Source organism: Simochromis diagramma, unplaced genomic scaffold (genome assembly GCF_900408965.1).
Source record: "Simochromis diagramma unplaced genomic scaffold, fSimDia1.1 OVJJ01000753.1, whole genome shotgun sequence".
Classification (NCBI taxonomy): Eukaryota; Metazoa; Chordata; class Actinopteri; order Cichliformes; family Cichlidae; genus Simochromis; species Simochromis diagramma.
Window position 1 is genome coordinate 3,336,980 of NW_024387523.1, and position 17,729 is coordinate 3,354,708.

A 17,729-nucleotide genomic window follows, 5' to 3' on the forward strand; every position below is an offset into this window, starting at 1 on the left:
AGCATAACAGGTATTTCTATTCTTGCATGAAGCCGCTCAGCGGGGGAGGGAGAGGAGCTCTGTGATGATTTCATACTGTGTGGAAGAAGAAGAAGAAGAAGAAGCCAAAAGTGTCTAAGTTCAGCTTCACTCTATCTCTGGACGAGCTGTTGCGTAACGCCTCCAAGCTCATCTCCGACTGCAGCTCACAAGCTTACGCTCTCCTCTAGCTCATGTTGTGCGTCAGCTGCTGCTGTCCGGCCACCGAGGCCGAACTCGTTGCCCCAGACGAGCGCTGGAGTGTCTGAGCTGGGTTGCTGGTGGGGATTTTAGTGAGTTAAACCCCTTAACCGACGTCGTCGTGACTCGGATCATATTTCAGTCAATGCTGATAAAGTTTTGAAACTCTCAGACACTCAGTTTCTTTTAATTTAACCATCGAAGGAAAAAAAGTCAGAGAGAGAGAGAGAGCTGAAATTATTTGCCGCTTCAGAGCATTTGAAAGTTTGAGCTCCTCAAATGTGAGGACTTTCTGATTTAATTCAGCATTTTTATGCATCATTTCCATGCAGCACTTGTTGCACTTGTGAAGGCAACAGCTAATCTTGAGCTCTGGGGAGGTTATGGAGAATATCTTCTGCTATTTTCTGGCATTGTGTCAAGAAAATAATGAGCAGATTATGAGCTACTGGCAGAATTTTTGAAAACACAAGAAAACAGGTGAATCTTAATAAATGTTAAACTCGTTTTCCCAACACATCAGGATGAAACAATGCTAGAACAAAAGGGAGACAAACTAAGGAATAATTACAAACTTCTACAAAAACCTGTGGTTAGATGAGCAAATGAGTAGGAAGGTACAGACAGAAACAAGCAGACAATGAAGCAGCCCACACTGAAACAAAAGCCTGCAGCGAGGAATAAAATACAAACTGATCAGCACAAAGACGAGCTCTCGCAGCGGCTGCACAATACCTGATAGGAGGGAAGAAGAGTACCAAAGAAAGTCGAGACTTTCTCAGAGAGCAGCTGGCTGCTCCCGCTTGGTTTTCCCTCCTGGAGTCAGACACGCTTACGGGGAAACACCTGACATTTCCGACCCAGACGGCAGACACTTTCCCAACCAAAACCCGCTGACATTCCTCTGTGCTCTCTCCGTCTCCCAGAGAGAAGAAGAGAAAAGAAAAGCACAAGACTGAATCGGCACTGCAGAGCGGAAAGCCGAGCGTCTGGCTGCCGTCTGTCCTCACACACTAACGCACAGCTGTGTCTCTGTGCTTTCACTTCTCACTTCTGCCTGGTTTCTCTACTGTCAGTGTAGCAACCACGCTTCTTTCTCCTCCCTGCCTGGCTTCGTGTTCCTCCCCCCTATCCTCTCCTCCCTCTTCGCTCTCCTTCCTTTCTTTTTTTTTTTCTAATCCCTACTCTAAATCTGGGAAAGCCCTCACTGCCTGAGAACTGACTTCCCCGAGCTGTGTATCAGTGCTCTCTTCCTGCAAGAAAAAAACCCCCAAAACAAACAAAAAAACAAAGCAGGATGGGAGCTCTATTAACACCACAGGTCCCTAATTCCCCTAGGCTCACATATATACACACACAGTCCACATCAGATTATCCGCTAACCTACATTGGGCATTCAACCTCCCACACCCCCGTAGAGGCTATAAATACCCGTCTATCTGCTCTGTGCATTGATCTGATCTGTGCAGACGACTGTAGGGACTAATGAAGACGCTGAAACACAAATGTCTGCGGGATGTGTGATGAACATTTTCAATCTGAACCGTACGCAGCTCTGCCACCATGTAAACATTGCGAGATGTCTTTTCAGGAGGATAGAATTTTGTGAAATGCATCGATCAGTTAAAACATCAAAATTGCAGACACGTGAACAACACTGAGCTTTCATTACAATGCCTGGCATCTCTGTGGTTGTTACGTTGAAACACGCATGCCCATCTAAACATCGTTTCAGACAGAGCACACCCTCCGTGGACTTGGCAACGGTCCCCAAAGGAAGAAAAATGCGCAAACTGCCCTAAAAAAAGCTTGAAGAATACTCTAAAGAGCCCGAGTCATTAAACTGGCCACCAAAACCAATACGTCCCAACATGATTGGGAGCGAGCCACTGAGTCTCCAGACCTGACCGATCCAATGCCAATGGCCAGAAACCACAGAACACATCCACTTTTCACACATTTCAAAGGCATCTAAAAATGCAAAGTAGTCAGTTTCAAATACTAAAAACATATATGCAATACTCCTATAGACGGACTTTAACCTCTGCCATTAAAATGTGTTTTCTGAGTGTTACTTTTTTGGTCATCCATCCATTCTACCTCCTCCAGGGTCGCTGGAGGGACTGGAGCCTCTAGCTCTCACAGGGCAAGAGGCGGGGTACCCGCCTAAACTGGAGCCACCAGTTTATTGCAGGGATAACACAGAGAGGACCATTCACATGGAGACTCCACAAAGTTTCGTGTTCTACAATTACAAGGATATAAATCTTTTTATAAACTTTAAAAGAGACTAGCTAGCAGTTAACCCCACTTGTCATGTCTCTACATACAAAGACTGCTCGAGATTTCCACTCTCTATCATTAGAACAGATTAGATAAGGGGCAGGTGCTTTGTAGTTCATGTGGCAGTTGATATGTTAGCTTAGCGTACCAAACACCACCTTAGATGGGGCTAACAGTAGAAACAAGCCATATAATATTTTTGGTATTTGACTAAGTAGCCTCCTGGAGGCTGGGTAGACCCAGAACACGCTGGACAAATTAAGTCTCATGTCTCGTTTCAGTCAAGTTTAACAAAACCCCCACAATAGAATATCTAGATGAGCAGTAGAAAATGCAGTGATTGAATTCAATGGTACTGCAACTTCCACAAAAAGTTAGATTAGAAGCAGCTATGAACCAAATTGAGGGTTAATGTTTTGGAAGGATTTTTTTAACTAATCATTTCAGCACCACAGAAGCTTTCTTTCATCACTCACCCCCGGGAATAAGCTCCTCTCCTCTGAACACCTGTACTCGCTGCCTGAGACTCATAGTTAGTCATTCTGTGCACATGGAAAATAAAGTCTTGGTACAGTAATAAACAATGCCTGCATTTCATTTCACGAGGCACACCTGAACTAAAGCCTGAGTCACACATCGAGGCCCTCCAGCACCGCACACAACTTCTCATCCCTCTCACAGAGTTTGACATGGCACCAGCTAAAAAGGGGTTTGGGGGTGGGAGCAGATTTGCTTAAATCATCCTGAAAGCAAGGTCTAAAAATACAACCAATCCAGCTTTTCCTCCAGCTTTTCCTCAGTGAGCGCCCTAACGAGGAGGAGGGAAGTCGGGGATCATCGTGGTTTAGAATTCCCGAGAGACTCTTGAACCCGAGAGGCATCGGGAGCTCCGAAATCTCCCCTCCACTGCCAACATCTCTCCCCATGGCAACAGCAGCTAAAGGAAGAGATGGCCCGTGTTACGCAAGAGGAAGAAGCTTTGCCAGTAGGCAGAACCCCTTCCTCCTCCTCCTCACCCTCCTACACATATTTTCACAGCCTCCTTATTAACCGTTTTTACATTTATCCCCATTGCTCTCCTAACCAGACATCTTTCTCCCTCGCACTTTCACACGCTGAACTCTGGCACGCTGCCATCCACGCCGTTCCCTTCCCTATTATCAACCGCTGCTTTGCCCCCTTTTCTTTCTCCCTTTCACTCCCCTGCGGGTGGCATTCATCTTCATCCAAAGCTGCAGAAACGCCGCTGCTGGTGCTCCACGCCTGAGCGGCTTTCGATTTAAAAAAAAAATAAGCTGGTGCTACAGTCAAATGACCTGATAGCTCGTACGACACAATTGCTCAGAGGCTCAGCGTGACCGCTTGACCCAAGTTTCTGCAGGGTTCACCACGATAAGCTAAAGACCTTTTTTAAAACCCACACACAATTAACTTTAATACATGTTTGTGTGTCACACTGACTAGAATATAACAATGGCATGGAAAACAAGCAGAGACAAGACTGATCTGTTATTGCATAACACTTTTTCAGTGCCTCGCTATGTACACCAATAATCCCTGAAACCAAAAGTACACCAGAGACAGAAAATAGAAGATGGTGTGAAGTTTTTGCTAAAATTGACACCCAGAGTTAGAAAGTAGTTGGCAGTAGTTACAGCCAGCAATTAGTTTAAGACTTTAACATTGTTATAATAATGCATTAATTGGAGATCATTTATCTTAGAAGGTAGATCACACCCCAGTACTCCCCTACCAATTCTGACTACATATCTGACTATGCCTTCTCACACTACAGGGTGCTTGTTCTCATTTACCAACTAGGCAGCAGCCCCCCATCCATGTTCTGTTTTAAGATGTACTCACCCCTGAGCCCTTACAAGCCATTAGCCCATTACCTTAAGCCCAGCACACTTCGCCTTCAGACTCTCTGTCATCACCGAGTCCGGCCGTGTCGGTACCAGAATCACCAAGTTCTCTCATTGTCCAGAATTTCTCCTGATCTTTTCTCCAGCCATTCTTCCATATCTGAGCAGCTAGTTCCGCTTCGTACAAAGGGATCCCAGTACACACAGTTAAGCTCATGGGCCACTGGTCACTACAAGCCTATCAGTTGCATAACCACAACAATCTTCAAGATATTCTAAACGCTCAGTCACTGCTGCTTCTGGAGGATGTCTTCTTTGGTGATCTTCGCTGAGGACTTCTCCAAACCGCAACCACAGAAGCGTGGTTGTTCACAGCTTCATGGCACACTTTTCACTGCTTAAAACTTTGCCGTTATGGTTCATCGTTCCACTTGATTATTGTCACAAATTCAAAAGTGTACTTATGTGATGCGGGGGTGGAGGAAGTAGTAAATTCCATTGGACAGTTACACACACACTCATAGAACTAGAGTTATATTAAGTAACTATTTTCCTAGCAGATCCTTTTTTTGCAGAACCGTTTCCCTAAAGTTATTGTTCCCACATAGACGGATATTTTACCAGTAAACCACCATTTAAAAAGTAACTAAAAGTAAATAAAATATGATGTTAAAATCTAAACTTTTTACATTTCATCTTTGTGGTGTACGTCTGCATCGTGGTTTGTGCATGCATGATATTAAAAGCATATGAGTAACATCAGAAATGAACTAGGCCTAAAATGATTTTCTGCAGTAAAATAATAATGATGATTTTAACAAGATATGTCTGCAAACTAAATTTCTCTATTAAAAATGGAGTGCATTACACACAACTGCCCAAAGGTGTGCAAACTCTCTACTCTCTTCCTCAAATGTTGCTGTCTACGTGCAAAAAGAAAGGTCCACAAAACAATTTTCAAACAATAGGAAGAGCATGTGTTATCAGCACTGATGATTTCAAGGCATTGAATGCTGTAATATCTTTGGACCCTGTGACATTGTCCAGCAAAGGGTTACCAGGGCTCCACCCATGAGCCAAGCCCAGGAGAGCGGCTCATCAGGTAGCTCAGCAGGTCCGGTCAGGTTGTAATTTCCTGTAAGTTCCTGGCTTTCTGACACAACTACCTGGTAACCATAATGGAGCATTAAACAACTAAAATGTTGAGTATTCAGCCGAATATTTCACTCAGGAGTTGGCACACAACAAAAACAAAGCAAAAGGTTGGTGAGGAACAGAGTCCAAATATATTTTAGAACTGCTCGATAACGGCTGCATGTGTATATAAACAGCAGTTTACTGACAATCTTTGTATCAAGCTAAAAAAAAATCAAAGCCATAATCCCCGTAGCTCTGAATCTGGGCTACTTTTAAAAAGCCAGCTAGTTCATCTGTGTTGTTAAGAGCAATTCTATGTATGAATCTAAAAGAAAGGAGAACAAACTACAGAAAAAGGGTGAAAACAAAAACAGTTTTACAAGCTGTTTGAAGTTGGGGCCTTTCAAAGTTGCTCAGTGTGTGTAAATACCTACAGATAAGTTCTCACACCTTTTCTCTTGTACCGATCATGCATGGTAAGCTCCGCCCCCTCTCTGACAGCACGTATGCGTACACAGTAACGGTCAAATATCTGCACGCATGTCGTTAAAATATCGACCCGACCTTGCTGACCCTTGTGACTGTTTAGGGGGGTTTCAATCTTTCGCCATCGACCCGCTGCAGTCCACTGGGTCCGGACACCCAAGGACAGACCTCCTCCTTCACTTATCCTGCTCCCCTGATACTGACAGACCCTTTAGGGCACACAGCACTCACTTCCTCCCACGCCTCCTCCGCCTCCTGGCTCCGTCGATGTTGAACAAACACAAACCACACAGATGAAACAACATATTTCCTGCTGATGGCAAGTGGCCTGCACAAGCAGCACGGAAACAATCAAAACAAAGAGCAGAGTTTATGAATGAACAAGCAGCGCTCCGTGATACGAGGCAGGGCTCCTGTTTTTTTTAAGAGGCCCTACGGAGGGAACTTGTTTGCTGACATGCGAAGGGTCCAGCGATTCGTATAAAACGCCCACAGTCTGGAGTTGTACAGCTTTCAGCTCCATTATTCAGCATCCTGCTTTCTGCTGACTGTCTGCTGAGGCCTGTGCGCGTTTCTAAAGTAAGAGCAAACAGTCACAAGGATTCATGAGTAACTTTTAGACCTGCAGTGTGGCTCAGTGGTGAACCGAAGCAGGGTTAGGGATCATTTATAGCAAGCATTCAAAACTGCCAAGAAGCCAAAAACTTCAAGTTTCTCTGACTACAAACCTTTTGATTAAATTCAACATTTTCTGTTGCTTTTTATTCATTCAGAGTTTTTCTATGCCTGCTAGTGTCAAGCAATGGCGACTATTTTGATAAACTAGTGCCGAGGTTGTTTTGGGAGAGCATAAAACAGGTAAACATGTCAAAGGCGGGCAATCATTAAGTCACTGTTTTGAAAAGGGTCACACTCACTGAATGTGTGTGTGTGTGTGTGTGTGTGTGTGTGTGTGTGTATTCCTGCTGAAAGCATGCAAAGTGAGCACATTATGGAGTGCAGTTTTCTTGAAAATGGCTCAAAACAGTGAGTGAGTGAGTGATGTCACTTGTCACAGGAAACCAAAGGCAAAACTAAATGAAATGCAACATGTCCAGCTAGCTTTCTGAAGATCAGTTTGAGTTTGTTTGCAGTGAACGCAGCACACCCTGCGCTTTGACATTGCCCCACACTGACTGCCTGCATGATACTGCACTGATATCACTGTGTTGGTGTTCCTCCTGCATCATCAAAACAGTGCTAGCCCAAGATCAACATAGCAACGGACCAATCACATCACTGCAGTAGATCTTCTGGTAGAAGTTAGCTAATGCGAACCACCATGAGTAACCTAAATTTGGCTAACAGGAAACCTAACTTCATAATATATTTATTATATCATGTTAATTAATAAAGAAAACTCCTGAAATTTGTTACAGAAGAAAGGTTCAGTAGCTATTTTGACCCTTATGAACAACACCAACATGCAAATATCTGATGAAGGGTGGCAGCAGATGTGGAATTCCATTGCTAATAATTAACTGGATTACATAACATTTGTTTAATTTTGTATGGAGACCACAGGAGGAAAACACTTTTGGAAAACAATTTTCCATCCAAGCTGACACATCCGGTGAAACAGTTCTTAAACAGTTGCTTAACTTGTAGGTAGCTTATCTGACATTTGACCTCCATAACAGATCTACAGGTCTATTAATGCTCTTCAGGTACAAGTAAAAGATATAAAGTCAACACAGACATCCAGGTGGAAGTGTTGAAACCTGTTCTGCTCTTTCCTCTACAACTACCTTGAACAGGACACTGAACATATACCGCATCCTCAGTGAAAGGTCCCATTATAGTTGTCTCATTGCATGCAAACAATGACGTCACTATTCACTGAGGGGAATGGGTACTCAGTGCAGTATTTGCCTGAACAATAGGTGTCACTACTTAAAATCCTACACATCGGCGCTGGAATAAGAGCAGAAGTCAAAACTGGAATAAGAGCAGAAGTCAAAACTGGAAGAAGAGAAATGTCTCCAGAAAGTTGCATCTTTTCAGGCATCTGTGTAATCTGGAAATCTTTGAGCTTCTGCAGTGATATTGTTGGAATGTTTAAATCCAACACGATCGTGCACTACTATTGAGAGATGCACGACTCGCTGAGATGGTGATTTAAGTATGTGTCACGCCATGTTTAGCATGTGGAGCGGTTCGGGGGGCAACAGTGAAGGGTGTATTTGGCCGTTTAAAGTGATGAGATTTTGTAAAAGTTAAGACATTTTAGTCAGCCTTTTCTACCCTGCTTCAAAGACCAGGGTGAGCATTAACTTGTTTTAGGCTTAGAGTTAGACTTTTGTCCAAGTTAAGGTTCAGGACATAGACTTGTCAATGAATGTCCTCAGAAAGATATCCAGTGTATGCTTCCACCTCTGACTATTGGACAAAGTGTTCCATTATGTGGTACGGTATGGTGCACGGTGTGCACGGTGCACAGTTCAACAAGTTGGAGAAGAAAAAATAAATAAATTAAAAAAAAAAAAAAAAAAAAGCTGCAACTCGCCTTTGTAGGGAATTCTGATGTCAGAAATCAGGCAAGTGATTGACACACAGTATCTCTAGAATTTGTTTTGAGTTTCCGGACACTCTGAATCCGTTTCATGCTCTTATTTTGCCTGCGTAGTCTTCACTTTGAGACACTGATGCTTTCTGGCTTATTGAAACGTTGGAGCGGAACCGATCCAGATCATTACGCACCGTCATCTCCACCGTAATGGCATCAAGAGCGCTGAAAGTCAAAGCTGACATTTGTGCTGTAGATTATTTCAAGATGCAGCAATAAAAATCTGAGTGTGGAATAAAGTTTTATCGCAACCGTGCAAGAAAATGTATTTAGCAGAGGCAGGGACATATAGACCAGAGGGGGTTGGGGGGGATCCCGTGCATCCCCAGCAGCAAATCTCACCCTGCACAGCTGAACGTTAACCTGCAAGGAAAGCAGGCTGCTTGCACTGATAACATTAGCCATGTGCAGCAAACTAACGTGACATCATTGGGCAAAAAGTCACACAATCAAAAATGAGCTCTTAAATAGAAATATATCCATAAAACGGGTAACAAATCAAGCAGTTAACCAACAGAAAAGAATTTTTCAGAAAGTCCTACAAAACTGGTCAGCACATCATATTCAAGTGCTTCTTGAATATGTTGATTTTCTCATTTTTAAGTTTCTAATTTTGTAAAATTATCATGTTTGCTTTTGTTTCTTTGTTTTGTGACCATTTACTCAAAATGTATTGGTTTTAAGTAAAAGCAGACCCAGTTTCAGTTCCATTAAGCCGCTATTGTCTCTGCAGTGCTGCATCAACAAACAAACAAACAGTGGAAAAATCCTTCACTGCACGCCACAAAGAGCTTGCTGCAATTTTCTCTAATCATTTCGAATTGCTTGTTGTGATGCAGCCTTCTTATGGGCGTCTTCACTCTCCACAGATCAAAAGTGTTCAGGCTTGGATGACAGAAAGCAGGCCGAGTGAGGCGAGGGGGTGGATAATCTGTAATAGAGCAGAGACGTGCCGCGTGGAGGTTTTTCAGAAAGCGTACGGACATGTCAGGTGACAAGTTTTAACGTGCTGTGTAAAGCGAGGGGGGTCACTTCAGAGTTTGTCGCCTGCAAGCAAAGCAACGGCTTGTGCTCCCACGAGGCCTGTTTGTTAGTCATTCCCCTGCCCGATGCATGTGACTCCCGAGAAGCAGAAGCCCACAGCTGCGCTCTGATTGGCTGATGTGCCGCAGCGATGCTGATGATGGCAGACGACCCACGCAGCAGAGAAACAGCAAGTGTCAGTGTTGATAAATACAGCCCACGGCCTGACCTTAAGGAAACCGCACACTCAACCTCTGCCTTCTCACCCATCTGCCCACCTGTCGCTTCCTCCACCACAACATCTGCTTCGCACAGCAGCAGAGGGCCTGTCATTTCTAGTCAAGGACAAACTTAAATACAACGATGGAGCTCAAATTCAGCATGTGTGTAATCAGGGAGGAAAATGAATGTCCCAGATGGATGTAAAGACACTGGAATTGAATTAATTACGCGGTGAGGTATTATAGTGCTGCAGCAAACTGCTTCCATTAATACTAATAGCAGTCTAGCAGTGTTCATAAACATATAAAAGGCAAATGAGAGTCAGCAGCTCTCCAAGCAGCCTCATGAATCAATGCATGATCTGATAGCAGCCTGCCTGGAAAAATGATGACAAGGTGAGGAGCTTGTTTTTAAGCTACGAGTCTGAATGGACCTGCGTGCCTGTCACCGTCAGGGCAGAAGGGGAAACGGCGCCTTTTCCCCACAGAATCAGCCATTGTTGTGCATCCAAACGAACTCTACCCGTTTCTCTGCAGAATCTCACCACTTCACTCTCAGGCAGGAAACTCTTTCCTACAAGAGCCGTTTCTTCTTTTCCCCTCCAACCTCCCTCGACGACACATGGCTGACTTTGGTTTCTGCAAAATGGCCACAGTCCTCCAAGTAACGCCCTTCAACAGGCTGGATTTATGTAACCATTACGGTTCAAACACAGGAGGGATGGGATAAATTAACTTGCAAAGGATACCTCCTTCCTGGTGAATCTCTCCTCCACCTCCTTTTTTGCTGAGCTGAGCTAAGATTGAGACACATGAGATCCTCATTATGTCTGACTAGTTTCTATTTAAATGTCTAAATTTCTGAGCTAGCAAGCTATCCTGGAGCCAGTTGCAAGTGAGGTAAGCAATTGCTAGTTATTATTTTTGTTATACATTTTTTTTAATAACCAAATAAATATTCAAATTTTGCTGGTTAAGACCAGAAATACTAGTCTGCTGAACTCATATTTTCCAAGAAGTTATGGAGTCATTTCCCTCTAGCTACGACTGCAGCGTTGGCGCAGGGCAGCACTCCTCTTTATAAAACCAGCAAGCTACAAACTAAGATAAATAGTGTAGTATTATTAGTATTTAGCAAATTAACGTTTGCACACGCAGCAAACACTTTCGTGATTACTTTAGAGGCTCAGTCACTGGTTTCAGGTCATATTTATTGATGTGTTGGAATAGACAGGGCATTGGCTGTTCAATCACGTTTCTGGGAATGAGGATGTTTGTAGCGAGCCTTCACAAACCAGTGGGTGATATCACAGTGGTAATGTGCATCTTTATTTACAGTCTATGTTTAAAAAAAAAAAAAAAAAAAAAAAGCTTACAGTTGTAATGTGAGTCAGTCTCCAAAATAATCCAACATTGTGTGCGCGCGGTGTTATATGTGCTGCAAAGTGCCACATTAAACCAGCTCTGATTATAGAAAAATGCATTTAAACGATGATATTAAACCTCAAACATTGTGTTGCATTTTTACTTTTTTTGATCATTCTCTCCAATTTCTTCCCTTCCACTCAATTTACCATAAATGTTGCATTCCCAGTGCAAACATGTCTGAATCTGACTATTTCCTGCTGTGCTAAATCTGAGTGAGGACAACTTTGGAAAATGTTTCTCCCAGAACTGTCTGAAGTTTATGTGTGAAAACAGCTATAAGGAGGTGTTATTTTCGCTTCAGACTCTCGTTTTATCCTGCTCTCGTCACACGTTACAGTCCTAATATTGTTTACTTACCCTGTTTTTTACCATTTGACGTGTTTTTTAGCAGTTTTCCCTGACCCCCTTCCCCTCCCCTCCTCATTCGTAGGAGGTTCCAGCAGTCGGACACAAGAACAGCACCTGCAGAGCGAGACTCATGCTGCTCTGTTTCCCTGGCAACCCCTACATTGGGCTTTGCTTGTGCAAACCATTAAGCAATGCCAGCTCTGCATACACACACACAGCTGCACACACGCACACACACACACTGAAGAGCGCCCCCACACAGCCACCCTTTTAAGGGTTTTCCGGCTGGCAGACTTCTTTTTTTAATTTGAGCAGTTTTTCCAAAGCTTTTATTATTTTTTTTTTCTTTTTACTTCAACTCCAGCAGCCTGACCTGCGTCACATTTTCCCCACACATCATAAAAACGGACCCCCTGGGAGGCAGCAGCCCCCGTCTAACAGAGGCAGGTTTTGTTGGGGCATTTCTCTGCAGATGACATACATCCTCAGAGTCTATAGGAGCTCTCCGCCTCCTCTCTGTGTCATGAGCATATCTCCAAAATAATGTGACACGCAGCCCCGGCACCGGTCCTTTTTCGCCACCGCAGGGAGGATTTCTTCCACTATTCTGGGCCCCTGTGCTGACATGAGCAGAGGCAAATCCCGCCGGCTCCCACCCTGTTTTTTCCCCTCATCATTCCCGCTCCGACGCCAACGCTCACCTTTCTGGGTTGCCAACATCAATGCTGCTCAACCAAGTTTCCAGGAAGTCGCTCAGCAGGCTGCAAGAGCTTACCTGTGGAGGTGGGAGGGTGCATGTAGGGGGCGGGGGGGTGCACTCATGCACCAAGCAAGTCCAAGAAGGTCAGCATTCGTTAACTTCAATTTAACTGAGCCCTTCACTAAGTTTAAGCCAAATAATTTGACTGATTGGACAGAAGTTCCTGATACACACCCAAAATGGAGCCCATTACACACACACACACACACACAGGTCAGCCATCCTCAGGGGGCCCCTACGTAAATGCCAAAGTGGGTGGTGGCAGATCTGAGGATCTTAGCTGCAACAGGTAAAAGAAAAGACTTTGACAGGCAGCTAATAAATGATGCTTTGATCATTTTGTCTCGTGGGAGAATACACGTATGCCTCCGCAGAGTAACACTCGCAGCGCAGATGAAAAGGTGCACGACTTAACAAATGAAGAGACACACATGCGAGACAGTTATTGCACAGGGAGGCGGGCAGTGTTAGCTACAGTATTAGTCACCAACGTTTGGTAAACAGGCAGGAGTTTGACAGACATTCAAACTGAGAGTGTGCAGACGGCGAATGGGTTTAGCTGAGGTGGGAGGAAGAAAAGCTGAAGTAGGACTGAGAAGCAGAAAAAAAAAAAAAATCAGCATACCAAAGCACAACCACGAAACTGTAACAGCACCCTTCAGAAACAGACCTGCAAGTTAAAGCTCACAATGAGGAGTTACACCACCATCCAGCTCTTCTTATCAAATTTTCACATTTCTTTACACTTATATGATTGAAAACTGAACAATTTTGAGTTTAGACTGCATCACCTGTGGCATTTTACATACATTTTATAGAAAAAAAAAAAAATTCAGCAGGCAAATCGATATTGAAAACAGGTTTGACTGGGCTTACCAACTGTGATTGTAAGTTTAATAATTAATCAGCTCTATTACGATTCACAGATTTCTTCCATATTATGTCTGCTGTTCTAACAAGGAGGTGTTATCAAGGAGGTGAATATCAGCTCATAACAAGAGATCTACGGGGCATAAAAGTGACTTTGGGCACTGTGACATGTCAGAAAAAATTGAAAAATAATTACGTGGTAGCTGATAAATCCTGATTATTTCCTCAAATAACGGATGACTAATAGCTGATCCACAAAAGATCAAACTATGGGCACAAATTTTATTAAAACTCCATATTTCACGGTCTGAAAAACAAAGACATTTAATCTAATATGAAGTCAGGCATGAAACTGTTAGATCAAAAGTGATAATTAATCACAGCTCTCATTTATAGCATTTAATCCACACAAAATACAATGTGCAAATGTCAGTAATTTCCAGTAAAACAATGATGAAAATACTTAAATAAATGACGATAAATCCATGATTGTGGTTCTATTAAGCTCCATATTTTCTCTACAAGAGCAGCTTTTCAGGATTCACAGTGCAAAATGATCCTTATTTGTCTATTCGGGGCCTTGGAGCTTAAACAGTCCCCTCTGTTTAAGCTCCTCCTCCTTTAAGGCAAAATACTTCTCATTGGTTGCCCCTCATGGCCCCATTGGCCATATCCCCCTTGCTGAAATCATACAGGCTAAAGTAGAAACAACTGTCTAAAGCTGAGCTTTTGCCTCTCATGGATTATTTCTCCATTAGATGACCTCATCTGAAACTCTGGCCATGTAAAATATGAGCTTACACCATTGCAGCAGCATATTTATGACAGAAAATAAGGCAGACCATAAGAGGGCATCCTTAAATTTCCCAGCAAAGGCTTTTATGCCAAATCACATTAGCCTTTTGGGTGTTAAACATGATCAGACCAGGACAATAAAGGCGTAACAGGTTAGAAGATAGTGATTTGAGTCTATTAAATAAAATATGTCTTCATTTACTGACTAACTTGTAAATTTGTTTTTTTTTCTGAATTACTGTGTTGACATAAACCCCTGAAAAACATGCAAAACTAATTATAAAACAACAAATTACATAAACAAGTCCTAACAACTTAACTGACAAATTGGCTACCTCAAAAAACAGATGTTACCAGGTGTTGAGGAGGTTTGCCACAGAGTAATTACCCAGAGGGAGAAACCGCCCTCCACTTAGCCCCTGGTGATTAAAACCACCGTGCCATCTGCGAGATTCATCTCACATTAAGAGTTCATAGCAAATGAAGAAAGGGCAAAAGTCTCTGGTCTCCAATAGTCATCACTTTCCATCATCAAAAATTCATTTTGCACAGCGTCTGAACTCTGAGCCTGTGTGTCTGCCATTAAAGCCCGCTCACTGTGAGGAGAGGCTAAAATATAAGCCTTTATTCCTTTGTTAAAAACAAGGAATAGACATTAACCCACATTTTGGGATGGCAAAGGGAGCAGCTGCCTTCCTCTTCTCACCATATTCAATTTCACACAATATATGGCCATAAAAATTCCTCCCCGGCGGGTTCCTCCCCGGCCCAGCTCTGCCAGTGTCAAAGTGAAACCTTCTCCAAGGTTGCCACAGAGTTAAACAGGCATCCCTGAACTAGTCGCAGCCTGTCTGTTGTAGTTACTGTTGCTAAAACCCCGGTTTATTCCTGCCTCTGGGAGAGAAGTTCCCTTTGTGTGAAGCTCGCTGCACTCGCACACTGTAATTTGAAGGGACTGTACGGAAACACTGGTTTGGCTGCCTAAGCGTGACACAACACGTAAAAATCCATTTTCTCAGGCCGGGATGTTAACCCTTTCCGTGCAGCACTGCACCAGGTTCACGACTCTTAAGCGGCAGGAGGTCGTGCCCTTTACCACACGGTGATGTTTATCTGGCAGCATCTACTTTTAACTTCTGCCCACCTTGTATTTTTACAAAAAACTATAACCCTGACACTAATAAACCTAAACTGAAATGAGCAAACCCGCTCTATTAAGTAACTGAAAATAAGGCGAAGTGAAAAGAAAACCTCTAATATCTCTGGTATTTCCCTCAAATGTGCAATCAGAGTGTTTCCCACCACCACCACCACAATACCACTTAGTATGAACACTATGAAACTTAAGGTGTCACCGAGACACTGTGCCATTTAAAGACATAAGAGAGACACGAACCCTGAATGAAAACGTGAGAGTTTCATAACAGCAAAGATGGCGCTTGACTCACCCCCTGCCACCCCAGCCAGCCAAGAGTCTAAATAGGACACTTTTAATTTTTGTTTTGCTCTGATGCTGACGACCATTTCAGACATGTGATGCCAGGCATATCTACCATAGACAGTATAACAGATGGACATAGCTTCCATGTCTAAAAAGTGAAGCCAATGCGGAAGTGCTTAAAATCTACACTCTTAATGGGAGGGGAAGGAGGGGATACCAGTGGTTGCACAACGACTTCTGGCACTAGGAAGTCTAAGGAAAAACAACCCTCACACTTAACCTCTGTAAACACTTCTCTGATGAGTTTTAGGGTTCAAGCCCTCATTTCAAGTCCTACCAAATAAAATATCATCTTCATTTTTTACATTTTTGGTCATTATGTGTCAGAAAAGAGAATGATCTATGCTATGATAAGCTCATTGTGAGCACATTTGTAGTAGAAGTAAGAAAAAACATGCTTTTTAAACTTTAAGTGTTTGTGTTTTGCTTTCTAGATAGGAGCTTCTCAATAAATGCCCTGATTGGTTGCAAAGATGAAGCCAGATTCTCTTTTCTACAAAGAAAACAGAAGCTAGTCGGGCTAGCAACTTCAGACGTTCCCACAAGTCATCAGTCTGTGTTCACATTGAGTCACCTGCACACTCATTGCTGTATTTGCCCTAAATCATGGCTCTGTCCCAGTATCCTCTCCTGCAGTCTGAAGCACCCAAGTGCATGCTCACAAATCCCCTACACTCAGTAGACAAGCGTAGTGACAAAAAAAAAAAAAAAAAAAAAACCTCTACATGCCAAACATTTAACCTACCCTTCATGCATCTTTCTCCTGATATTGCTGCAGTGATATTCAGAGCCCAGGATTCAACAGCAGAGTAATCACAGTTTGCTTTAAGGCCCAACATCGATCAGTCGAGATAAAGAAGGGCCAACACTCTAAATTCAACAACCCACCTTATTATTATTATTATTATTATTATTATTATACACATCCAGCAAACACACACCAATATCGTCATTCTTCTGCAGTTGTGTTTGTTCTTCTCTTAACTCTGTTTGGGGTTTCTGCCCACTCCTGGGTCAAATGTGTGACCTTTTAGTATCTAAACACTTCACTAAAGAACTTCTAAGTTTAGAGTTTTCCACTCTTTGGATTTCCAGTTTCATAGGGAGGTATTCGTGCAGAGTGAAGTCAACCTCATTTTTGAAAATATTTTTGATAAAAGCTGTTACAACATTGGATAATTCACATTTTAATTTTGAGTAGAAAGGCCACCACAGCACCGTAGGCTACTCTACGGGATCTGCCAATTTGATTTCAGGCATGAAATCAAAGTTTCTGTTGTAGTTTAACTACGCTTCTAAAGTCTAGTTATTGTCTACAAACAGGTGCCACAGACAAACAACCAGCCGTGCAGACTGCCTTTACAAAAATTAGAACCTCATTCTTTCACAGAAGAGCTTTCTGTTACAAACAAGTACAATACAATACAATTTTATTTATATAGCACATTTAAAAAAAAAACCACAGTGCTTCACAGAATGAGTTAAAAGCAATAATTCAGTTTCTTCTCTCCTAGATGTTCCACCATCAATTACTGGTGTTATTGCAAAGTGTTTGGAACCACAGCAACTCCAGACCTCCTCTGTTATTAACATCAGGACAGAAAACTGTGTGCCAGGAGCTTCGCGTCATGGACAAGCAGCTCCTGCAGCTGTATTGTGTAGGTGGTTCAGTACTGCTGCCATTTGTATTATGAGAATAATATTTTATGGGTAAAATGTAGCTGGAAAAAAATTAAAGGACAAAATCTGAATTACTTGGACATACTGACAATTTATTTTTGAAAACTGAAATAACATCTTGTTTGTCTAGAAGCAGGTTTATATAATTAGTTTAGCAACTCCTCCATTCTCTCGTATTTAAGGAATACGATTTTAGGAGCGCTCCCTGTTGTGCAACCAAATTTCTGTATTTTTGATTAGCAGGAAGTGGAATGGTTGGCAGAGATTGCCTCCAGCTTCACTCTGTTCAACAGCTCATTGTGTCTTAAGGCTGTGTGGTGCTGAGCAGGTGGTCTGTAGGGGTGTTTTTTTAAACCTTTAAAATGAAGAAAATCTATGAAAGTGTGAGAGAAATTTTACTATAATGATCTGAGCTGCAAATGAAGCTCTTTAATCACAATTTCACATTAAAATATAATTTAATACCAACTTATTTTTCCTCCTATTGGTATACAAGACACCATTTTTT

At 42.6% G+C, this 17,729-nt stretch overlaps 1 protein-coding gene and 1 long non-coding RNA gene across 2 annotated transcripts in view; one reads left to right on the top strand and one right to left on the bottom strand.

Annotated features, from left to right (window-relative positions):
* Positions 1-17,729, bottom strand: part of hivep1 (HIVEP zinc finger 1) — a 65,324-nt gene that overhangs the window by 34,041 nt on the left and 13,554 nt on the right.
* LOC120727146 lies at positions 957-14,603 on the top strand. Its single transcript, XR_005694435.1, has 3 exons — positions 957-1,206; positions 12,814-12,816; positions 14,593-14,603. It is a non-coding gene; the product is annotated as an uncharacterized LOC120727146 (long non-coding RNA).